The sequence below is a fragment of the Macaca nemestrina genome, chromosome 4 (assembly GCF_043159975.1).
Source record: "Macaca nemestrina isolate mMacNem1 chromosome 4, mMacNem.hap1, whole genome shotgun sequence".
NCBI lineage: Eukaryota > Metazoa > Chordata > Mammalia > Primates > Cercopithecidae > Macaca > Macaca nemestrina.
Genome location: NC_092128.1, coordinates 173,028,943 through 173,042,302, shown reverse-complemented (window position 1 = coordinate 173,042,302; position 13,360 = coordinate 173,028,943). Strand labels below are relative to the sequence as shown.

Here is a 13,360-nt window from a genome sequence, read left to right as displayed (position 1 = left end):
ACATCAAAGCAAGACCCTACACCAGAAAAATGGTTATGACTCACTGAAGACTCTGACTATTCTTAGAATTTTTTAGTAACAAATTATTTTAATTAAGAAATCTATACTGTTTTTTAGACATAATGTCATTACATACTTATTAGATTTCAGTATAGTATAAACGTATCTTTCATAAGCATGAGAAAATAAAAAAGTTCAAGTGATTTGTTTTGTTGTGATATTTGGTTTATTGCAGTGATCTAGAATAGAACTGAACCTGCAATATCTTCAAAGTGTTAAATTTAACTCATCAAACTTTTATCCAAATCCCTTTGTGATGATGCAAATTATTAAGTTAGGCTCTGTATTCCACTTTAGCTTTAACAAAGTTTGTGACTCTCACCATTTATTTTGAAGTATATTGCTTTAAAAAAAAATCAGAAATTTTCTACACTTTAAAACTTATTTCAGGCCTTGGCATCCCCATATCCTTCATTAATGCCTGCAGAATATGTTAATACCCATGGCCAATCTAGATGTTTATTCTTGGTGAGTCTTCCCAAGACCTCTACAAATGAGAGCTGTACATAATTTGCTAAGCATGCCCCCACAACTCCCGTGAGCTCTGCCTTAGAGGCTGCCTTCCTGCCATTAATCAAACTGACATTCTCATGGGGCTCCCTGGGCCACACCTTGAATGTACTGTTTTGGTTAATTCTGCTCCAATCCTAACGTACTTACCTCTAGCATCTCATCACCCATGGAGAAAATATCTGCAAATTTTGTACGATAGAAAACTTATATCCAGAATATATAAAGAACTTTACAACTCAATAATTAAAAACACAATTTAAAAAGCGCAAAGTTATCTGTATAGCTATTTCTAAAAGGAAGATACCCAACTGGCTAATAAGCACATAAAAAGATGCTCAACAGCATTAGTCATCAGAGAAATGAAAATCAAGACCACAGTGAGATAATACTTCATGCGAACTGGGATGGCTAGAATCAAAGTAGATAATAACAAGTGTTTGTGAGGATATGAAGAAATTGAGCCCTTAGACATTGTTGCTGGGAAATGGGGATGAAAAACATCTGGCAGTTCCATGAGCGATTAGACATAGAACTACCATATGAGCCAGCAATTTCAGTCCTTGGTATATACCCAAGAGAAATGAAACTTATATGTACAAATGAAAACACGTACATGTATGTTTATAACAGTATTATTCAGTATTAATAGCCAATAGGTAGAAACATCTCAAATGCCCATCGATGAATAAATGGATAATCAAAATGTAGTCTATGATAAATGTAATATAATTTTCCCATAAAAAGGAAAGAAGTACTCATACATGGTACAATATGGATGAACCTTGAAACCAGGCAAAGTGAAGGAAGCCAATTACAGAAGATCACACATTACATAATCATATTATATTACTGAATTATATACACTCATATGAAAGTCCAGTATATAATTACATTCATATGAAAGTCCAGAATAGAGACAGAGAGTAGATTAGAGTTGCTTAGGGCTAGAGAAAGGATGGGAATACAGGGGTTGATAACTAAAAAGTACACGGTTTCTTCATGTGGTGATGATCTAAAACTAGGAGTGGTCATGGGTGTACATATCTATAACTATATGTCATATAAATTCAATTGTATAATTTAAATAGATGTATTGTATGTGAGTTATATCTCAATAAAGCTGTTAAACAAATTTTTGAGAAAGAAAAACAAGTATAGAGAATTTATTTAACCAGATATTAAGACCTGTAGAGCTATCGAAGTAAAGATAGTGTGATAGTGATGCAAAGATGGACAGATTGACCTGTTTAAAAGAATAGAGAATGTAACAAACACATATGAATGCTGACTTCACAATGAACGCCATACTGCAGAACAGTGGAGAAACAGTCTTTTAAATAAATAGAGCTGGGTCAAAAAAAAAAAAAAAAAGTAAAATAGAATTGAATAAATATGACATTGACTCTATTTTCAAAGATCACACAGTCTTGTTCCATCTTCATAAATCATAAAGGCAAGCTCTGGTATTTAAAGGAAAAATTAACTCTTAACATTCTAACTTAGAATTCTCTTCTTCATCCTATGTGAACCTACCCAAATACTGTGAGAGTGCAAAGAGACATTCAAAGTAATTTTAGCATAATTGAATAACTTACAGAATATTCTATTAATTATTTTAAGTACTTCTTTTTCTGTACATTTAAAAAAAAAGAAATTGCTCTGAAAGAATAAAGCCCAAAGTGTTAGGTCTAGTCCTTAGTTTCATTACTCCCTCTCTACCACTTTTCCTGGGTAAAATGATTTTTGGCATTTAAGTTATCTTACTACCTACAGTGTTTTACCATAATCATTGCGCTGCCTCCTAAGAACCATACTGTCAACTTTAAATGTGATAAGCAGCCTCGTAAACTCAGAGGTTTCCTTAATTTCATGCAGTGACTTTTTATGGTTTTCCCAACATGCCAATTGAATACTTTATTCAGTTGCAAATGGTTTTGGAATAGGTTTTTGCATCAAATATGAGCGAAAGTCAATAATATGTAATGAAGTGCTAGCATGTTACTACTTACGAGCATTAAGGCCAGATTTCTGCCAAGATTATCATACAACTATACCATGTATCAGATGCAGATTCTTTATCTTTATAGTGTAATGGGTGTGGGTGTGTGTAAGCTTGTTGCGCCCTCTGTAGAGCTTAAGGCAAGCAGCTTCTCTCTCTCTATGGCCATATATAGTACATCTAGTCCCTTAATTGAAGTTTCAGCCATTTTATCTACCTTATTTTTGCACAGCCTTATTCAAAACAAGCTTAGAAATGTTGAATGTATTTAGAAAGTAATGTACCAATAATGATCAAAGTTTACATGTTTATGACATTTAACACTGTAATTTCTCTTGTGGCAGGTTATCTTATAATCTAAAAGTAAGAAAAGGACTATCTAAGTAAAAATAGTTTTTATGTTATTACCTATGTCAACAAAATAAATAAATATTAGCCTGTGTTTGATACTGTGAGCCTGGGCTGAGGCAGTGGATTATAAGCAAATTACATCTTATCTATCTGATAAAATATTATAACTATGAAAATAGTTATTATGAAGTTTATATAAAAAATCAGAAATGTTAAAGATGTATACGTGTTTATACTAAAATTTCCCTTAGTCTAATAATAATCATGCAAGCTTTCTTTCACTGGATGCTAAAGACAGAACATTGAATCAAATTTTTTAAATGTTTAATAATATATTTGATAGCTGTATCATATTTTCCACAATACGGTACAATTAAAATTACATTTTTGGTGAATAATTATCAGGTTTTAGCCATTCAATACCAAATCTTTCTTGTTACTCAATATTCCTCTTGAAGGAATCCCTTTTATGTATAGACTTTGGAAGCAATGATCATGGACATTTTCCTCCCTTCCTTCCTTCCTTCCTTCCTTCCTTCCTTCCTTCCTTCCTTCCTTCCTTCCTTCCTTCCTTCCTTCCTTCCTTCCTTCCTTCCTTCCTTCCTTCCTTCCTTCCTTCTCTCTCTCTCTCTCTCTCTCTCTCTCTCTCTCTCTCTCTCTCTCTCTCTCTCTCTCTCTTCTTTCTTTCTTTCTTTCTTTCTTTCTTTCTTTCTTTCTTTCTTTCTTTCTTTCTTTCTTTCTTTCTTTCTTTCTTTCTTTCTTTCTTTCTTTCTTTCTTTCTTTCTTTCTTTCTGACAAGGTCTTGCTCTGTCACCCAGGCTACGGTACAGTGGTGTGATTATAGCTCACTGCAGCCTCAAATTCCTGGGCTCAAGCAATGCACCCACCTCAGCCTCCCTAGTAGCCGGGACTACAGACATGTGCCACCTTACTCAGCAATTTTTTTTTTTTTTTTTTTTTTTTGAGACGGAGTCTCGCTCTGTCACCCAGGCTGGAGTGCAGTGGCGCGATCTCGGCTCACTGCAAGCTCCGCCTCCCGGGTTCACGCCATTCTCCTGCCTCAGCCTCCCGAGTAGCTGGGACTACAGGCGCCCACAACCGTGCCCGGCTAATTTTTTGTATTTTTAGTAGAGACGGGGTTTCACCGTGGTCTCGATCTCCTGACCCTGTGATCCGCCCGCCTCGGCCTCCCAAAGTGCTGGGATTACAGGCGTGAGCCACAGCAATTTTTTTTAAAAAAGTTATTTTGTAAACCTGGCACGGTGGCTCACGCCTGTGTCCCCAGCACTTTGGGAGGCTGAGGCAGATGGATCACAAGGTCAGGAGTTCAAGACCAGCCTGGCCAATATGGTGAAACCTCGTCTCTACTAAAAATACAAAAATTAGCCAGGCGTGGTGGTGGGCACCTCTAGTCCCAGCTACTTGGGAGGCTGAGGCAGGAGAATTGCTTGAACCTGGGAGGCAGAGGCTGCAGTGAGCCAAGACTGCACCACTGCACTCCAGCATGGGCGACAGAGGGAGGCTCGTCGTCTCAAAACAGAACAAAACAAAACAAAAGTTATTTTGTAGAGATGGGGATCTCACTATGCTAACCAGCTAGTCTCAAACTCCTGACCTCAAGCGATCTTCTAGCCTCTGCTTTCCAAAGTGCCTTCATTACAGGTATGAGCCACTATGCCTGGCCTAGTGACCATTTCAAAGGGAAGATTCTAGGGCAGCACATCACGAGGTCAGGAGATTGAGGCCAAACTGTCTAACATGGTGAAGCCCTGTCTCTATTAAAAACACAAAAAAATTAGCTGTGCATGGTGGCATGTGCCTGTAGTCCCGGGCTACTCAGGAGGCTGAGGCAGGGGAATCGCTTGAACCCGGGAGGCAGAGGTTGCAGTGAGCCGAGATTGTGTCACTGCACTCCAGCCTGGGCAACAGAACAAGACTCTCTCTCAATGAAAAAAAAAAAAAAAGGTAAGTCTGTCCCAATGTTTCCACACCCTGGCACTGTCAGGTAGAAAGCATTTGAATGAGGATTAGGCAAGTTCAGGCTCTCCCTCTAGATTTTGAATCCTGAGTATATTTTATAACAATAAGAAGCTGGTTGGAGATCAAGTTCACAAAAGCAGTGCCAGTCAATCCAGATATTTTTATTAACGTGAATTTTATTATGAGAAAAATAAACACTCTAGAACTCTTCATATTTTGCCTGTTTTTCCCAGCCTTTCTCTTTTCACTGTAAGAAATCTTGAAATTTTTCCATTACTCATAACCTAGAATTTTTTTCTGATCTGTAGGCACACAGGAGACTTCAAGTGTTAAAGTTGTTCTCAAGTGCATATGTTACAGAAAATAATACGTAGAAATTGATAAAGGAGAAACTTCAAACAAGCAGGGGAATGTTGCAGTGAGATAAGAAAAGCAAGAAAAAAGAAATCAAAATCAAGGAAACCGGACTAAGAAGATTAAGTTTATAAATTCAGTGTACAAACAGTATGAAGGAAATCAGAGTTAAAGTGAGCTACTTTAGGTAAGCAAGGTGAGCTTCAGTGAGCCTAAGCAGAAGCTATTTGAATTTGAGAAAATGAAGACTCTATTCCACCTTAAGATTTTTCTGTGCTATAATGGAGAAGGTTTCTGTTTTTCTTTTGTATTTGGTTTTGTTTTAGTCTTCTTTAATTAATATATGTTTCTGTCAGGGAGAGTAGAGGTGTTTGTTGACGACGACATTGTTATTCTTCTTGTTTTATGCTCAGGTACACTAGAAAGGAGATTGCAAGGCAGAACAGACTGATTTATTTTTGTGTTGTTTTTCTTTTAACCCTAGAGTCTTGTTCTGATCTCATATAGGAAAAAAGGTATTGGATAAAACTACAGGATTCGTTGGACAAGGGAATGGAAACATATAGACTTGAACTTTCTAGAGTCTAGATGAGAACATTTAAGTCAGAGTCAAGCAGTGGGTCATTCCCTCCATCCAACCATAGTTTATCACAGAACTTTGCCAGCCTGAAACATCTAGGTAGCTATCTCTAGAGAAATACTTTGCTCAGTGGAATTATAGGAATGTCATTCTACCTGGCTGAACAGCTTACTCATGGAGGAACTAGCATGATGGCTTTAGTCAATTATTTCCAGAAAGTTCCTTATTGTCCTTGGTTTCTAAGAAGAAAACATAAGAGGTTTTCCTAAATACAATTGAGGAAAACTCTGAAAAAAGAAATTAAATTCTGAAATAGCCAGAGGGAGACACCAAACTAATAAAATTAAGGGATTAATATCAATGTAAACCTTTTGTTTCCACAAAACATAAAACACGGGGACATTTTCCATTACATTGATGCTAAATTATGCTATTATTTTATTATGGTAGGCTACATTTCGCTAAGCTCTACCAGCTTGAAAATATAGCAAAAAGGAAGCCTCAAAACTGCGTCAGTCTTCTGTATCACACCATACCATCCTCATGATACCAGACTCATGGAAAGCACTACCTGGATCAAACACTGCCCATGCCATGGCTTTTCCAAAGGGCTTTTATGTGTTCCCAAATGTAGGTCTTCTGGCTGTCACGTTTTTTGCACTCTAGGTTGAATAGGGGCCTAGACTTCTTCGTAACAGGATTACAGTCTTTGCTGCTACCACACAGTTTCACAGTTTATCTCTGACTCTCTTGCTAGCACCCAAGACATTGAGGACTCTGCATGCTTCTTCTTTGTGGGCTGTTAGCTTCTGGGTCATTACAGTGCTAACAGCTTGTAGCACTTGCTCCTCAGGCTCCCGTGCACCAGCATCCCTTTTACTCTCTGTGACCCAGTGAGCTTCCACGCCACCTCTTCAATAAAGAAACTTATTGGCTGCTCTCTACCACTACTTCTATTGATTCGAGTACCTGTGACCTCAATGTCTTCAGGAAGATTAAGCATTTAACACTGTTACAGAGTATCTTACTCATTGGATCCTCTGAAATCCCTGCCTACGACTACTTGCCCCTCATATCAATACAGCCCTATTTCCTAGCCTCCCATTTTCTATTTTTTTCTGAAACTTCTCTCTCAGGTTTGTAAGGGGAACCAGAAGGACAATGCGTTCAGTTCAAAAGCATAATTTTCTTTGAATAGGTTCAAAAGATATTTTAGATCAAGGTAATGTAATTCTTATACTAACAAGGAACAGTTTTATAAAAAAAATAAATGACTCCAAAAGCATGGTCAGGAAGACTCATTCCTTTGCAACACACTTGATAGTGAGCATGAGGTGGCTAATGAAGAGGTTAAATTAAGGCCTTATATGGAGCTACAGTCCCTATGATATTTATCTCTCTCCATTGTACCCAGCAGGACATTGCCCTTCTTCATTAGAGACTGTGGAGCCTGCTTTCCCATCAATGCAGGCCACAGAGAGAAAAGCAAGTGCTGGACACACACGGCTGAACTCTCAGATTTGCAAGACACAGACCTGGAGCCCTCCCAGATGAATAATGAACGCTGCAAGCTATCGTTTTGTCAAGGCTGTTGGAGAAAACAAACCTCCTTAACAATAGCAGAGTCCTGATGCTGAAAGGGAAGTGTCAACAATGCACACACAGCCACAGCACATGTTATCTATAGGACCTTGCATAAGAAGCTGTTAGGTTGGTGCAAAAGTAATTGCTGTTTTGCCATGGAACATAATGTGATTAAATTAAATTAAAAATAATGGCAAAAACCGCAATTACTTTTGCACCAGCCTAATAACATCCCGGCATAGATCAACCTCAGGAAAGAGCAGGGTGGAGCACTTAAAAAAGCATTTGTGTGACCTGGCAAGAGGAAAACTTAGATATAACGTTTTCTACCAATTCAACAATGGGAAGAAACAGCATTTTATATCTGAATCTGTTCTTTTATCCTTACTTTATAATCTTTATTTTGTGTGGTATTAAAAATATTTTACATGTATTATAAAAGAATGGAAGTAGCTGAACGATTATCTTCTTGTAGCACCAGTCCTGAGGTTGAGAGGGAGACTGAGGAGACCTATAGAACTTAAGGGAGGCTTGGCTGGAATGGAAATACGGCAGCTTCATTATTTCAGGAGGCAACAAAATGAAAAACAAAAGAAACGAAAATAATGGGGCTTGCTGAATTTTTTTGTTACTTAGGCTTCTGAATGTTAATTTTAGCCTTTAGGAGGTTGTGTGTGTGTGTGTGTGTGTGTGCTTATGCATGTATTCGTAGTTTCACTCACTAGGGGTAAACTGGCCTTCCTTTCTTCCTGCTTTTCCTTCCGATGTTTTCTTTAACTTGTGCCGTAAACTAAAATTCACTGTGACAGCCAGGTCTGAAGGCAGAGGGAGCAGTACAAACTGGATAGTTCTAACTTTAATGTAGATGGATAGGAGGAGGAGTCCCAGGCAAAAGTCTCAAACCCTAGGGAACGGGCAAACAAGTGAGTGAAGCAACTTCTCTATCAACAGGACCCAGCTCCTACTCCACTCTGGTGAATTATTTTCTGAGATTCTAGGTTTTCTACAAGAGTCAAGATACTTGGATTTTTATCTAAAACTTCTCTTACTGTGAAATGTTGGTTTCTTCTTTTTTAGAAAATGGACTCAGCCAAATAAAATAAATAAATATTTGAGTTCCACGGCCTGCAGTTTTGATCACTTGTCTGGGCCAAGAGCTACTTCCCAGTGGCAACCAATTTTAGGAGAGAGGTGCTAGAGATTGACACAGATGAACTTGAAATAGATGGCATTTTAGTGAGGAGAGTTTGAACTGGAAAGCCAAGGATGCTAGATCCAAAACTAGAGGGTGGGAAGGGGACACTAGAGGACATTTCTGACCTTAAATACACTTTAGCATTCTCCTTTATAACTAACTTACCTCTTTAGTAGGGAAATAAAGAAACACGCGCCTCTCTGCATAACCTGGTGCAAGGAAAAGAGAAGGAGGCCCACCTCAGTCCTTCTCCTTACTGGATGGTTTTCCAGGGGCACATCATTCTGGAGAATAACGTTTGAATAAACTAGAGTGACCCGTAAGTAGCAGTGAAACAGTGCCCCAGGGGTAGAGAAAGAACCACCCAAGTTGAAGGGTACTAAGGAGAAGACAAATTAATAGGTTCAGTGAAAACAAATAATGTTCTTAACCCGTACATTACAAGATGCTGTCTTTGAAGGGAGTGAGAAAATGGACATCAGGATTGCATGTGAAATTCTGTTTGAATGTAGTTTCTGGATTCTAAGGACTTGCACAAGTTTCTAATCAGAGTCCTTTCAAGAATTGTTGTGAGTAGATAGGTAGATTGATACACAGATAAACATAGGCAGAGACAGAGAGACATGGATAGAACATGATCCATTTGTTATTTCCAGGAAAAAGAAAATTATTCCCTTTCACAGAATGTTGTCATAACTAGATATATTTCTCTATTATGTCTTGCACATACCCTTTCATAAGAAGTATGGATGAAACTGACAGCCATCATTCTTCGAGTTGATGAATAGATATAATTAGAATGTGTGTGTGTGATTTATTGTGCAATGTAAAGCCAACTTGGAGGTAGCTCAGAGTTGTAATTTCTTGGAAGAGTAGGTTTTTCTGACTCATGAATACCTAGAGCTTGGTATTAGGTATAAGGTCCAGTAAACCTTTATTGATTTGGTTTATGCTGTCGCTACAACTGCTGACTCTAAAAGATCAATCAACTGCTCAAGACACAGCACCTAACATGGTGATTTATGGACATTTTTAGTGCTTAGTAGAACCACTCATTAAATCTGCTTCCAGTAAACTGTTAATTCATTATATTTTCAAATAAAATAGTAAAGCTGTTTTACCTGTTTTTGATTGCCAAAGAAATAAATGTTTCATCATAACTATTTTCAAAAAGATAGAAAAGATGTTAAAAGAAATCTAATACTAACCACAAACCCTTCACTGAGTGGTAATCTTACTCAGCTGTTGAACTTTTCATTTTTTTTTTCTTGTTGGAACAATTATTAAAAATCTGCAATAAATGTATTTATGAAAAACTTTTCCCATCATTGAACAATTTTAGGATAAATCAATAGATAGGTACTTATAAGAGTGTATATACTTGTCTTTTTAAACATTTTGCCAAATTATTCTCTGCAACTTTGTACTAGCTTTACTCCAACCAGAATTATATAAAGACTGCCCTAAATTAGACATTTAAATTTACATTTTTGGAAGATCTAATTATTAAAATATACTTAGTAAGATAATAAATCATTTCATAGTTTTAAAAACAGAAGTAATTAGCATGGTTTTGCAATCACATTCTTTTCATTGCTAACGTTTAGTTATAGGACTATCTTTCAATACCTGTTTTTGATGACACATATAAGCATAGGTATGTTTTAAAGAAGAAAAATATGCAGCATTAACTTCAACTTGTCTTTTGTGATTTACATATAACATTTTAGGCTAAAGCCAAATGCAGAATTTCCAGAGTAACGAACTTACAAGAGTTCAAGAAGACTCAAATGTCTGTTTGTTTTGAAAGCCATTATCACATTACTATTTTTAAACCTATTGTGCTCACCTGAGGCTCATTTGCAGACCAAAGATGTCAGTGCTCTCTAACTTAATCAGTGAAAAGAAAATAATTACTATTGTTATGCCAGAGGCTTGAATAAGATTTTTTTTTAAGTCTCATTTTCTTTCACACAAATTGAAAATTAGACTTCACACAATAATTAGTTTATTTTATATCATGGACTTTCATTATATCTAAAGAAAATGGGATCTCTCAATTCTTTGAAATATTAAAGTAAATATTATCTAGTCAGAGAACAAAATGTTCCTGAGACTCCTATTCTTCAATATGTTAAGTTATGATCAAAGAGCTCAGATTAGAATTAAATGGCAAAATAGCACAGCAAGAAGCAGATCTTGCTTCATTACTAGACTCTGGCACAGAAATCAGTTGCCTCAATTCCTTTTAGTGCAACAAGTCTTTGTGATGTTCTTACTGGGTGCCAAGTAGTCCCTAGGCTCCAAGAAAGCAAGAATTCATACCAGATCCCCACACTAGGACCATACGTTGTCTAGGGAGAAAGCCTACTCTAAAAATCAACCGGCAAAGCAATAGAATGTGAACAAAGTTGATTTGGTGGAATGAACAGGTGGGAGCTCAGAGGAGGAGCAAGTTGCTCAGCCTGAGATTGAAGAGTGCTTCCTATAATATATGGCACTCTGGCCAAATCTTGAAGTATCTTGTTCCAACAAAGTTAACCTGAGCATGGGTGAAGAATTAAAGACAGAAAGATATCTAGGAGCTAGGCCATAAGGAGCAATGCAGTCTCAGGAATTGAATGGTTGAGTCTAAGCTTTCCAGAGACAAGGTTACTAGGCAGGTTATGAGGCATAATGGATACTGTCTGGAGAGACTGAAGGGCAAGAAGGGAATAACAAGATTGACTTGATGTTGAATCAATTACTCAATGTGTTGGCTATTTTTAAGATTACTTTCATGACAGGTTGTAGAGATAGGAAGAAAATACCTGAATTTGGCATTTAAATACTGTTGTTATGGGGAAAGAGGACTATTTGTAAATAGTTTCAACACTTTAGTGAACATAAGATTCATCTGAGATTTTTTAATGTATAAACTAAGACCCGGATATTATGATTCACCACATTCTGAGTGAGGCTTAGATATTTGGTGTCTAACAAATCGCTAGAGAGTGGTTTTGCAGTCCACACTGCTAGGGACGAGAGTCAGAATCTCACAGGTCTCGGCTACTGGAGAGAATAAGGACAAAAATGATTAGGGACAGAAAATTTCCTCCAGAATCTCCAAAGTCAACACATTAGTACTTCAAGAATTCCCAACGCCTGCCATCCCCCTCAAAGATTATGGACATCAATTTCAAATAGAAAGACTCAGTGTTCAGGTAAGGAGGCAAAATTAATCAATTTATAATTGTATATTTTGTATTTTAATATTTCTTTTTTTTTTTTTTTTGAGACGGAGTCTCACGCTGTTGCCCAGGCTGGAGTGCAGTGGCGCGATCTCGGCTCACTGCAAGCTCCGCCTCCCGGGTTCCCGCCATTCTCCTGCCTCAGCCTCCTGAGTAGCTGGAACTACAGGCGCCCGCCACCGCGCCCGGCTAATTATTTTTTTGTATTTTTAGTAGAGACGGGGTTTCACCGTGTTAGCCAGGATGGTCTCGATCTCCTGACCTTGTGATCCGCCCGCCTCGGCCTCCCAAAGTGCTGGGATTACAGGCTTGAGCCACCGCGCCCGGCCTGTATTTTAATATTTCTATCTAATCATTTGTTTGAATAAAAAGACTACTTATTTGATTACAACATCAGTAAATTGAAATATGTATGTATTTCCCAAGAATAGTTATATTTCAGCCTAGATTCACCACTTTTATATTCTAATACTATGAATAAATAGATTAAAAATTAGCATTTTTAAACCTAAAACACATGCCCGTGACCCTGAAGCAGATACAATGTATAATACCACAACTCATATTTTCTACCTATAAATTAAATAATATACAATCATAAAAAAGGGTCTGTGGAAAGATACCAGCATAAACAACCAAAAATAAAGATGAGATGGTTCTGTAGAAAAGAGTATTATTGAAATGAATGGATCAGAAAGAATATCAAAGAAAACCAAATCCAGAAGTGGCATTTATAATACAGAATTAATGAAGCACAATCGTTCTCAAATTGGAAATGTCAATGCCGACGTCTTATTTTCCAGCACAGACAGAAATTTTTAGAAATACCATCACCACCTACTGCAAATGCCACTACTGCATAAGCTCCTGTGGGAACCGGACCAGGCTTTGCACGAAGTCGACTGCAGAGAAAGAAGAGGTCAGTGAGATCAGAAAACTGTTACGAAAAACAAACCGCACAAAGTTTCAAGAAATGAAGTTTCCTAGTCAATAAAAAAAGATCAGGTACACATTTTGAAAGTTCTTATTAATTTATTTTTCTAATTTTAGCTTTAAGTAGACAACTAGCGCCAATTTTCTTGCTCCTCCTCTTTCAATGGCTACTATTTCCTCTCCGTCAATCAGAGGAGCTGGCGTTCAGCCAACTGTAGGCTTCCAGCCCAGCTACACAGCTAAAGAAATCCTGAAAAGAAAAACGTATTTCCCAACCTAAGTCAGCTTCTCTCAGTGGGATTCATTGTAAGAGTAGGTATTTTGATGTATAGCTCATTATATTTGCCAGTTCATTAGGACAGAAAAGTATATAAAACATACTGATAGAAAGAAAATTGCTCTAAGGAAATTAAACCAGATGCTAGTAGATATTGATATGGAGTCTGCAGAGCTGGGAGGAATCAGGACTGTAGTGAACATTAGCTGCCTGCGTTGTGTACACTCTGGATGGATTTCTATTTCTAGAGGTACTGCCTCTACAAAAGCTTAAGCTGTTCCTCCTGCCTAGAGCTTCCTTGTTG

The 13,360-nt window shown here is 37.4% G+C and overlaps 1 protein-coding gene across 26 annotated transcripts in view; it reads left to right on the top strand.

Annotated features, from left to right (window-relative positions):
• Positions 1 to 13,360, top strand: part of LOC105472758 (claudin 8) — a 146,832-nt gene that overhangs the window by 103,758 nt on the left and 29,714 nt on the right. For 21 of the 26 annotated variants that reach the window (XR_011622771.1, XR_011622770.1, XM_071095580.1 and 18 more), the window contains one exon: positions 12,650 to 12,851. The exons of 2 other annotated variants lie outside the window; for them this stretch is intronic. The gene's annotated coding sequence lies outside the window, so the exon portion shown is untranslated. 3 more of the 26 variants (XR_011622772.1, XM_071095561.1, XM_071095578.1) reach the window with 3 other exon arrangements.